This window comes from Polyodon spathula, chromosome 6, assembly GCF_017654505.1.
Source record: "Polyodon spathula isolate WHYD16114869_AA chromosome 6, ASM1765450v1, whole genome shotgun sequence".
Lineage (NCBI taxonomy): Eukaryota > Metazoa > Chordata > Actinopteri > Acipenseriformes > Polyodontidae > Polyodon > Polyodon spathula.
Window position 1 is genome coordinate 55,663,162 of NC_054539.1, and position 12,904 is coordinate 55,676,065.

The following is a 12,904-nucleotide window of genomic DNA, read 5'->3' on the forward strand; positions in this document are numbered from 1 at the left end:
TTTTCAAAAAATGTTTTCACTGTACACACAGCCTATTTTTCATATGCATGTAGAACCGACTCATGACAATAACACGTTGTTACTTTACTGTACGGTTTAAGCCTATGGTAGACGTTTGAGAAAGCTGAAAAAGCAATAGGGAAGTCTCGTGCTACAGTACAAACAAAAATACAGGGGTGTGGCTTAACATTATGAAGCCATCTAATCTTGCAGTTCAACGTGGAAGGAACAGTCACTCACCTGCCTCGGAACAGCAATAAAAAGGAATACAACGTGACTTTCGTTTAGGTGAGTTGACTGCAATAGAATAACAATACCGGACTTTGTGTGAAAATTCAGTGTTCGGGACATGTCTCATTAGCGAGTGCTACCTGCTGTTTTTAAACAAGTTACCATAGAGAGTACAAACTCAAGTATGCTTATCGGAACACGTCGTAGAAGGAAGTTAATGCAGGACAGCATAGTATCTCTGTATGTGGCCCAAGGGAACACAAGTCTGGCTGTAAATGTAGCATTAGTTAAATCTACAAGGGCTGCTGTATTTATAAACGAAACATAGATACGGTACTATCGTTGTTATTCTGGTTGTATTCAGACTGTTAATATTACTCGAGGCTACAGTATTTTTATATTATCTGAAACTTTGCAGTACAACTTAACGACTTTGTTTTACATGGGTAAAAACGTGAATGTTTCGTTTGCGACTAATCCCTTTTTAAAACACCTCACATTCGAGGTATTTGACTTGACACAAAGGTGTACATTTGTGTGTTTTATAAGTGAAATTTATTTCTTCGTCTACGTTGTTTATCTTACCGCAGTCGGCTCCAGGTGGCTAAACGAGATGTCTTTTACAGAGACGAGCAGTGCCACTTTTCATTTGTTCATTTATAACTATTAAACACTCAGTATGGTCAGAATTAGAAAACGTAATAAACAAAAATAATATATAATAATAATAATAATAATAATATAATAATAATAATAATAATAATAATACAAGTTTTGACTATATGTCTTTCTCAATTTCTAAATAGCTAATGTTCCATTGGAGCGACAGTTTGTTTTTGAACAGTTCAGGAATGCTGTGTACTAGCGTAATAACACTAGTCGCACAGGGAGCAGTTGTGATGTTCTGAGGCATTGTGTGATTCAGGTTGATTCTGGCAGGACGCCCGCTGTTTGGGAGTTGTTTCGGCTTCTAGTTTCTAAATCTTGCCCGGGGATCAGGGGCTGTTGATTTTCTTTTTCTTTTTTTTTTTTTTTTTGTTCATGTGCTGATCTGTTGAACAACCCCTAAGGTGCGCTTGGGCGTGCATTTACACTGCTTCCAATTCTTGTTGTGCATCTGTCTCACCCACATAGTAAGACGCTGAAAGTAGTAAACAGAAAAATAAGGCAATCACAAGCATTTTTTTCTGGTTTAAACAGGATTTACAAACAAACAAAACAAAACAAAAATAGGATGTAACCTTTTTGTGAGTATTTTATATTCCGTTTGCAATTGTATTACTATTTGTATATACATGATATTAATATTATTACAACAGGCTTCATTTATACAGAAAAAAAAAGTTTTCTTTGCAGGGCAAACGTCCGTAGGCAAAGGGGTATATATATATAGATATATATATATATAGCGATATATATATATATATTGGGGATTTGCCTGTAAACGGACTAAATAAACTATATATATATATATATATATATATATATATATATATATATATATATATATATATATATATATACACACACACACACACACACACCTTAAATGTAAATTGCTGTGAACATTTTGCAGAGAGTTGTGTTATGGAAGTATCTGCTTTAGCAATAATAACATTTGTTTAAATCTACATACACAGTAGAAGTGGAGTTATTAGCGAAGTGAATGTGATGCAACAAGTGTTTGTATTTAACTAACAGGTCATTGGCTGGTGATCAGTATTTACAAAATACTAATTACAGCTTTCTGTTGTGTACTGAAGCGAATAAGTGTAGACTAGGGGACTAGGGGTGGGAAACAACATCAATATTAAAATGAAAGACAACTATCAGATACAACTGAAAAGTTTTATTCGGGCATATCATCTCAAACGTATGCACAGCCGAAACATTGTATTTAAATGAACAATTAAACATAGAAGGGTTTATTTTCTAACTTAATATAAAGCAGTACTTAAAAAAATTAAAAAATATAATAAGAAAAACATTTCAAAATAAACTAGTGTGTAAACAGGTATCTGTACATACTAACCTGTAACAGTGAAAGTAGTTTTTAATTTAATATGAAAGTAATGTGCTAGCTCTTGCGTGTCATTCGGTGCAGCACAGAGTCCAGGTGGAGCTGCTGCTTCAAGATGAAATTTCTACTACTGATATGTTCCCGGGTGCATTCCAAAGGAATTGTACAAAACAAAGGAATTGATGGCTGCCAAATCCAGTAGAGATAACAGGATATATATAAAGAATATTGTAGGTTATATTCAAAATAAAACCATGTGTTAAAGTCAGTCAAAATGACAGTTTTGTTGCTAGGTGGGCAGGCTTATAACGTCCTTATTTTCGTGATCCTGCCTTTCCAACGCCATCTGGGTATGTATTTAGGAAAAGTCGTAAAAGGACAAACACACAACATTCAGACACGCAGAGTAATTTAAATCTGAAAACTCAACCTGTCAAAATGACTTCTGTGGCTAGTGTTAAGGTGGTATATGTGAATATTGTAATGACACCTGGGCAGGAGACTCGAAGCAGAAGACGGAGAAAGGATTCAGGCGGTAACAGAACTACTTCATTAATTAAACAGGGTCCGTGTTTGGGTGAGGACCACACCACAAAAACAATAAATCCTTCCTCCTGTCTCTATGGTCCCACCCCGGAACAATACAGATAACGTGAATGCACACGACCAGATGAAACAAAAGTCTGCCAACCTGAAATGACTGGGTCGCAACAATTTATTGAACTTACATTCACAAAGAGATATTATTTACATTTTTTCGAGTACTTGAGTAATAAATTAGTGCTCGAGTAATTATAATTATTCCGATTACTCAAGTACGCTAACCCACCCTTAGTATAGACTCAGCTATTTTATTTCAAAATGTTATCATCGCCAACTTTAATCTTTTTAATGTTGCTGCGTTACTTTATATATACTGTATGATAATAACTAAAATATAAATCTTTGATGATTCAAAACTATCTGGATGTAAACAGTTGCAGCCACTGGTGCCAAATGCAGTTGATTTTGTGACAGTGAAGGCAATGAAACTAAAACTGACTTTAAGGTTATGTTGCTGAATGAGAGATGGAAAACAACAACAACAAAAAAAAATCTATATAAAGCATAGGTGTCCAGATGATATGCTAGTAATCAGATAAAACAAGCTAACTACTGTTAAATGTGTATTGATCTTCAAAATTACTAATGCAATACAAAAAAACATTTACTAGTTTTATCTGTGTCTAGCCTATAATTTATTGTGTCCATTTTATTAGCCTACATAATAAATATTTTTGATAATGCATTATAATACAGTTACAAGGTAAGTGCTTAATACTGTAGTAATAGCAATGTAGTAAGCCAATGCCATCTGTAAGTAGCTATTAAGTCATTGTAGTATTGATAAGCCCTATAGTTAAGTAGATACAGCAAAAATGACTCAATGTTATGTGAGTAAACCCTTTGTGTTTTGTCACATTTATTGTATCAGTACAATCTTGTTTTATACTCTAGAAAGAGTGCAAAGAAGAGCGAACAGAATTACTCCTGGTTTAAAAGGCATGTCATATGCAGACAGGCTTAAAGAATTGAATCTATTCAGTCTTGAACAAAGAAGACTACGCGGCGACGTGATTCAAGCATTCAGAATTCTAAAAGGTATTGACAATGTCGACCCACGGGACTTTTTCAACCTGAAAAAAGAAACGGACGGACGGGGGGGGGGATTAGATAAAGGGGTATTCAGAATAGCAATTAGGAGGTACTTTTTTAGACAGAGAGTTGTGAGGGTCTGGAACCAACTCTAGTAATGCTGTTGAAGCTGACACCCTGGGATCTTTCAAGAAGCTGCTTGATGAGAGTCAGGGATCAATAAGCTACTAACAACCAAATGAGCAAGATGGGCCGAATGTTCTCCTCTCGTTTTTAAACTTTCTTATGTTCTTATTTCAGTGTTTTTGCTATTTTGAAGTGTTTCCGTTTTAAAGAGTTTTAATGCTGTTTCTGCCTCACATTCTTTGCACTGGGATCAGCTCTACTGAAGAAATACTGTTTGTCTTTTAACTTGTCAAAATACTGTAGAAATATTCTACATATTATTGCACTTAAAGCATGGTATTATGGTTGCACATACAGCCCTCCTGTTTTGATTGATCTGTATAATAAAAATCCCTGATTTCACTGACACCTACTGTCACTAATAAATAACCTGCGGTAAAGCAAACCAGGATCAGTACTGGTCGGGGTCTGTGAAAACTGAGGCTAATCAGTGTTTCTTGTTGGATTCTGTTCACAGTCTGCTTTGATAAATAAAATGTTTGACCCTATTCATTACACTAATAAATTCCCTCTAAACAGGTGAAAATTGAACTGCAAACTTGATTTAATTAATAAAACAGGCTATTACAATAGACCTTTACAAATAGTTCTTTTTTAAAAGTTTAATACAATAAATTAGGACAGCAGTTGCCCTGTTAGGTGGTCAGAGTAAGTAATGGTCCCAGTTCCTATTTTTAACTTTTCAGTGTTAGATGTCTTTTCAAAATTAAGATAGTGGTGCTGTTGGATTTTGTGATCATGTAAGTTAGCGATCATGCAATGATTTACCAGTACTGTTAAGAGAGCTGTTATTCTGATTAATAATAAGCCTGTGTGTGTAATGCCGTAGGTTCTCTTTTGTAAGCCTCACTTTTTATTTGAACTGTTTATTTGAAAGCAGGCTTGTGTTTTGTTAGAATGGAATTTGCTAAAGGGAAATAAGAAATGATGAGTTAAAAAAACACAAAGCGTTGAATAGGCTACTGCTGGGAGGGAGGTGCACCTTTCACTAAGTGTGGTGACACATGAGAAGCTATAAAGTGTATGGGGATTTAAAATAGTCATTAGGTTACCAGGAAAAAATATAGAAAAAAATTGTGTTTTTACAGTTGAGGATCACTTATGACACAACAGTAAAGTACATGCATAACAATCATAAACAGGTTAGTGTGTTCAAAGCCTGCATTTGTTCAAGTACCACAGAGAAGAGGAAGGGGGACTCGGGCCAAAAAAGTTTGAGAAGTGCTGAACTAGAACAAAGATTTTCTTTCATAAAGCAGAAAAACTGTGACTTACAAAAATTAATGCTTACATATTTTCTGGCAGATTGATTTGGAACCAGAAAGACAATTCAAATAAAAAATAAATTACACAAATTCACGTTTTATTTGTTCATTGAACTTGAGGTAACATTTAATAGGTAATGCATGCATCTCACATGAGACTTTTAGGCTACTCCCCCTTGTCAGTGCTGCCAGATTAGCATTTTTTTTCCAGGCAAAATTGGCTTGTTTTAAAAGCATCTAGCAGGTAAATACTATCTTTGGTGTTTCGGTCATTTTTTGTCTTTTTATCACGCATGTTTTTTTTTCTATTCGTTTTGATTATGAGGTCATCACCAGTGCAGAACTTCAGTCACTACAATGCCCTGTATAGTATTAGTATATCACGTCCTCCACCGTCTTCTTTCTAGTAATCTATATAACATTACGACTCACACAAACGCTCAGTTATTTTTATTAGTCACCTTTTTAAGAACTGTATCAGTACAATTAGAATTTTTTGTTTTTAAATGTATTTTTAAAGTCTGCGGCAACAGTTATGGACAATTAAATTTGACACTACATTCTGATTTTTTTTTTTACCCAGACCACCACATTTGATCTCATCAGATAATAAAAACTGTGGTTCTGGTACTGTAAGTTGCAAAGCAGATACATAAATAACAAGTATATAACATTACTTACCTGTGTAGCAATTATTTATGCTTTTGTAATATATATATATATATATATATATATATATATATATATATATATATATATATATATATATATATATATATATCTTAAAAGCAAGTGCGTTTTTTTGGCTGGTTTAAAAAACACAATTTGAATTACTTCCAAAATTTGGTGGGGTGATGCAAAAAAAAAAAAGAAAAATATCTGGCAGCGCTGCCCTTAACCTCCGCCAGCTAAGTCAAAGACACAAGAAAAACATGGACACACATTCCAGCCCACCGGCACCCCATTTCTCCCCCACCAAATCATAGCTTAACATACCCTTTTTTTCCCTGCAAATGTACAATGTTACCCCAGGGCACAAAGTGCCATACTAAGACTGTTTGAAAGGCAATAATTCATTTCAATCCACGGGTCTCTGCACTGACCGATATACAAAGCAACTTTAAACTTTTGTTTATGGCCACAGTTGTAGGATGCACTTTTGCTGTCTTCTTTGTCAGCATTTTTACAAAAAAATTGTTAGCCCTCTTAAAGTAGCACTGTAGTTTGTAATAGAAGTCCCTAATGTTCTCTTCATTGCATCACAATGACTGAAATCAGACAATCGTGAGAGGTGTGTTGACTCTTGATTACTTAATTTCCATGGACAACCAACTTGAGTCGACTCGAGTGTGCTCAAATTGGTCTTAATTTTCCCAGAACTGGAGTTGATGGATAACTCTAGTTGGTGAAAAAGGCGGTGTTCCCATGCTTTTCTGAGTTACCCGAGTTATCGTGAGAGTAGGGCAGGTAATACTACCGATTTACCCCAGAAATACTTTCCACGTGCATTCACTGCAGACGGTATCACAGTCAGATTGTCAATGATTTAAAAGATAAATCCATCTAGATATCCTTTCACATTTGTTTAATGCAGTACATACATTATACCTGTGATATGCAGAACAGGGAAAGAAGAGCTGGACAAGGGAAATAATGTGTTAGATGTCAATGTGGATATAAGAATGGCAGTGATGAAGCCTGAAAACATTAAAAGTAGACCAGACATTTCCATCAAAGGAGCTAAAAAATGTGGAATTGATCTGATGCAATCAGAAACCCATATGTTAAGGATTGTTCATTTTTTTTGTTTGTTTTTTTTTTTTTTTTTAAACAAGGGTTTAATGAACTAATAGCCAAATTTGTTTATGGCAGAAAGTCTGTAACAAAATGGTTGATTATTGTCGATTGCCAACTTGAGTCATTTAAAAACATGGAAATAGCGGTGGGGGTGGGGGGCAGTGCAGGCACGTGGTTCGTGGAAACGTGGTAGATGAATGCAAGAAAACCTTTAGAATTCCACCTGATACCTCTAGGAAAAAAACAAATTTAGTATGAGGGTTGAAGTTCTTGTTTATCTAATTGTAAACACAAACAATTAGGCTGGTGAAATGTTCTCTCTCTCTCTCTCTCTCTCTCTCTCTCTCTATATATATATATATATATATATATATATATATATATATATATATATATATATATATATATATGTGTGTGTGTGTGTGTGTGTGTGTGTGTATGTATGTATATATGTATATATATATATATATATATATATATATATATATAATGCGTGTATGTAACACACACACACCACATATATATATATATAATATATTATAACAATTATTTATTTATAATACATCTCAGTTTGTTTTATTATTAATTATCCCGTTCACCTGGTGATCATTGTAAGAGCCAGGTGCAGGGTATTTAAAGAAAGCTGACAGTTTGTTCTGGGTTGCTGATGTGTGAAGGAGCCTGATTAAAGGTGTGCTCAATTGTAATGTAAAAGGTACTGTGTGAAAAGCCTTTTTGTGTGTTAAACTGTGTGTTTATATGTTAGCCGGTAAACAGCTTAGCTGTCCGGCTTATTGGCAGAGGTTCCTGATTTGTGTAGTAACTGCTCCAAAACGGAGTTCCGTTTTGGTTTCGTTTTTGTTTATCTTGGTTTTTAAACATAGCGCGTCAGCTCTTTTGAAACCAAGTTCCTGTGTCCTGGTTCTATGTTTAAATGGATAACAAACTCCGGTGAGCCCGGTTTACAATATACTGAATTTCTTAAGAGACAACTTTAAATAATACCAGAAGTACGTCATATTAAGTACATTCTTGTTAATTGCATAGCCCATGTGTCTACTGTAATAGTTTTATGTAATTAACCAGCATATGCAATTATCACTAACATAGACAGTGTAATACATTTTATTGTATTCCTGATAATTGCATACAATTGTGAAGTACATTTCTTTTGAAAATGTATGTGCCTTTTACTGGTTAATTGAAAATGTATGTTCCTTATTCTGGTTAAATGAAAATGCATAGTCTTTATTCTGGGTAAAACTGTGAGCCACACAGGATATGCAATTCACATGAATCTACTGTATATGCATTTTCCTAAGAAGTTAGTTTAATTTTTTTTTTTTTAAGTTAACATACAGTGCTCATGTATGCAATTAATTGGAATGCAGTGTGCTTGTATAATTCTTAAACTTCTAAAATGAAACTACAGTAATATTATATTGGTACACCATGGCTAAATTGTACAACAGAAATCTGTGTAAATGTAGCTTTTTTTTTTCTCCATTCTCCAGAATATATATTCACAAACGGGCAGAACACTTAAACACGGCTCTCACAACTAAATGAATTTCCTCTGCAACAAGTATGAGGCCCCCACCTGTGCCTCTTGCACAGACTGTGAGCCTGTGGGCCCTAATACCAGCTGCACATGAAGTGAGCAGTCAAATTACATGTAACGACTGGGGAAATTCTATAGACAGCAGTGTTTGCAGCTGCCAACTGGCATGATGTCACAGCACATTTCCCATCTTAGTAAAGGAAGGACTTGCACATTCTGAATAAACATTCTTAGGTAACAAATTGTTTTGGTGGGGGAAAAAACCTTTTAGAAAATCCTTTTAAAATAAAAATTGACCTTTTAAAGAAACTCTGCCCATTTCTTATTTCCAGATTGCCCTGAGCAGAAAAATAAAACTAGATCTAGCAACACTTGCCAGTTATCAGAGACTCCAGCTCGAAGTGTACAATCAAAACTGGTATGTTCCTTATGCATATTCATTGGAAAGATTTGATTTCCCCACAGAAAAGATTGCTTGATTGGTGCCCAGGGAACGAAGTTAGAGCGGTTGGGCACCATATAAGTATTTTCATAACATATCGGTAAAGGATCTTAAGTTAATTCTTAAGTCAAGGCTCTGCCTACAGAAAAAAGTAGCAGAACGATGTTCCTGTACGTTCCGGCTTGACTACACCAGGTCCTACCACGTATAATTTCTTTAACCCCTTAAGGTACACAAGGATAGAGGGGTTGTTTAAATGGTTTCCTTTTTAAATACATTTGAGAGTGACTCAGGTATCACAAGTAAACTGACATGTTACATTTTTTAAATACATTAAATTATTATTTTTTTAAGTTTAAATTTAACAAAGTTAACAAACAAAAAAGCATTTTGTCAGAACACAATATTGTGACATGAGACAATATATCTGAGTAATTTCTTTCAACGATTGGTGTATATTTTTATGGTGACATGATACAAATAAGAACATATTTTTTTATATATATATATATATATATATATATATATATATATATATATATATATATATATATATAATATATAATATATATAATATATTATGTATTAATAATATAAATATATTAAAATTGCGGTGTAACACATTTAGATACCATGCAATCAGTAAGACATTACTGATTGCAGCGTAAGACGTTTGATTAGACATTTGATTTTTAATTCTTGTTTACCTTACTACCTATGCCTCTGTTTTCTCCCTCCATCCCTATCACCAGCTTCAATTGCAGCATCGCTTGCACCATCTAAATACATTCTGTCAGTTATCCATAACTATCAACACTGTCATTAGATTTTAGTTTCAGTATACACTAAGGGCCTTATTTAGCAATGTTTGCAAACCCCTAAGGCTACTGCAAAACACTTGTGCAAACAGTTAGCGCACCAGTATCGCACGCACATGTGGGCAAACAGGCTTTAACAACCGTGTTTTAACAACCGTGTTTTAACAACCGTGTTTTAGTGCCCACTTGTCGGCGTTAGTGCTTGACATGGGCTGAACTTTAGGGGAGTGTCCTCATTTACATACAAATGTAGCGATTTAGCAAACCATTAACAGCGATAGAGTTTGCGTTTGCTGACAGGTGAAGACCAAGTCTAAACTGTGCGCAAATGATATGATCGACTATAAAAACCAGTGAAACTACAAGGGAAGCAGGCAAAAAAGAAAGGGGGGGGGGGGGGGGGGGGAATGAAAGAAATATGGAGTGTGATACTTTGTAATGTGATACAGTGATTTTGTAATAATATTAAGTGGCCCTGGATAAGGGTGCCTGCTAATAAATAATAATAATAATAATAATAATAATAATAATAATAATAATAATAATAATAATAATAATTTCTACATGGCCAGACAAAGAGAGGAGGAAGAGGAGACATCCCCAAGTATTTTGAAGTCATCTGTCTTTTCTGAGCCTGTCTGACACACAATGTATGCAGCAATTTTGCTGACCTGGAAGGAGACACATGCTTACCAACACAGAATAGGCACTTCCGCTCAAATTGTAAGGGGACCTATTCTGTCAACGTTCAAGTAGTGTGTGATGCCAACAACTACATGACAAATGTGTGTGCAAACTATCGTTGTTCCGCTCATGACTTGTTTATTCTCACTGATTAGCAGGTGGCAGTTGCCTTTCAGCGGGGTGACAGTTTGAAAGGCTGTTGATAGGGGACAACTATACTTTGGACAAGGATACTTTGTGGAGCATCCCTTTGCCTTATGCAAGGCAGCAGTGTGCTTGCATATTGTGTGAACGAGATCAGCAATCCTAGTCTGTGGCTTTGCAGCCCATTCCTGGCACAGAATCTGTATTAGAGAGTCCCAGGAAGTGGGTACAGTGCTGTCAGTGCTCCCTAGAAGTGGGTACAGTGCTGTCAGTGCTCCCTGGAAGTGGGTACACTGCTGCCAGTGCTCCCAGGAAAGGGGTACAGTGCTCACAGGAAGGGCTGCAGTGCTACATGCTATGTAGTGCTGATAATACATTTTGACACATTATCATTAAACTCAGTGCCCTTTTTCCATTCATTGCTGGGCCAACAATCATAGCATTTGTTCAGTATTCTATATATAAACATAAAAGTGGGATATGTATATATTTCCTCCACTATATAGATCACTAAAATGACATTACTTACATTTTCTTACTCTTGTGCAGTGGTTCATCATCTGTTTTAATTAGGTATAGATATTATTTAAATTACAAAAAAAAATAAAATAAAATAGAAATAAAATCAATACTAATTCATATTAATACCTCTTGTTATAAACCAAAACCGAGCTGACTAAAACAAAAAATGGTTTTGCCTGTGGTGAGAAAGATACTTATCAGAAGTACAGGTTCTAGTCATTTTTGTCACATCTCTGCACAGTTTCGTTTGTCACGACTAGTGGGTAGCAGCCTTAATGCTGTAGCAATGGTGTAAGATGATTACAAGTAAAGCCTTTTCTTAAACATCAGTTATATAGCTTAGTCATTTATGATTTCCATTATGAAAGAAGAACATAAGAAAGTTTACAAATGAGAGGAGGCCGTTCGGCCCATCTTGCTCGTTTGGTTGTTAGTAGCTTATTGATCCCATGACTCATCATAACTTGCTATAACACTGGTACAAGAGTAATAGGCTAAAGAGTAAGAGGCTATCTATATTTTCATGGTTAAGATTTGAGCAAATGAATGGGGGGCAAGTGACAGCTACTGCATATTTGCTCTAGTGCATTTGAGAATACCTATATTAACAATCAAGGTCACAACCACAAATTCAAATGACATTTGAGAATACATACATGATGTCTGAAATGCATATTTATATAGAGATCATTTTGTCTGAGTTGAGTGCCACTGGTAATACAGTATAACATCAAATGAAGCCCATCTCTTTTAGCACAGCAGACAGTGTGTTGGTTACTTAAGATGGGTCTTTTATCCTCCGTTGTACACATCTGTGCATCTTTCCACATGGCTGACGATGGGATGTGGAGAAGTGCATGGTTATGCTCAGAGCAGGGTGTGTTAAAGTGGGGGAGTATAAATGAGCTTCCTCCTCTATATGAGTAAGTTGAGTCATACATGAGTAATATACAGGGCTTATACAGGGTATATACAAACTGCTGAATTTACATTTAAAAAGTAGATTACATTTTTTTGTTTTTCTGGTAACATTTTACAACAGACAGTATAGATATTGTATTTTCAGAAAGTACAGTAGGTATTTAATATAGAATGTAGTCTTCAAAAACATTTTGATGTGGTTAAAGTTCGTCAGTGCAGTAAGGTTTTCTGTTTAAGGTTAAAACTGGATGGGGAGAAACGTGTCTCTTTGAATGGAAATATATATCGAATATATATATATATATATATATATATATATATATATAATAACCCCTATATATATATATATATATATATATATGTAGAACTAAAGTACATTCAGTGAATAAATATATTTGGGGAGGGGAGTTTGTTATTATGGCCTTATTTGTTTGTATAGATATTGATATAACACGTAGGAATGCATAGCATTTTGTAACCTCGCTCAGAATGCCTCTAGATATTCATGAAAGCGTAGGTGAGTAATGCGCTATTTTTCACTTAACATTTTGGTCACTTGTTGTACTAGCTGCCCCTTCTGATTGGCTGTGGTGCATTTGTGGCAAAGCTGATCATTTATTTGTGACATTTACTCACAGTGACACTGGACAGATCTACAATACTTTATGGTTATTGTTG

The 12,904-nt window shown here is 35.0% G+C and overlaps 1 protein-coding gene across 4 annotated transcripts in view; it reads left to right on the forward strand.

Moving 5' to 3' along the window:
- The first annotated feature begins 202 nt into the window (after window positions 1–202).
- ptk2ba (protein tyrosine kinase 2 beta, a) overlaps window positions 203–12,904 on the forward strand; it is a 52,928-nt gene continuing 40,226 nt past the window's right edge. For all 4 annotated transcript variants that reach the window (XR_005950495.1, XM_041253200.1, XM_041253202.1 and 1 more), the window contains exon 1: window positions 203–288. The gene's annotated coding sequence lies outside the window, so the exon portion shown is untranslated. The remainder of the gene's footprint in view (window positions 289–12,904) is intronic.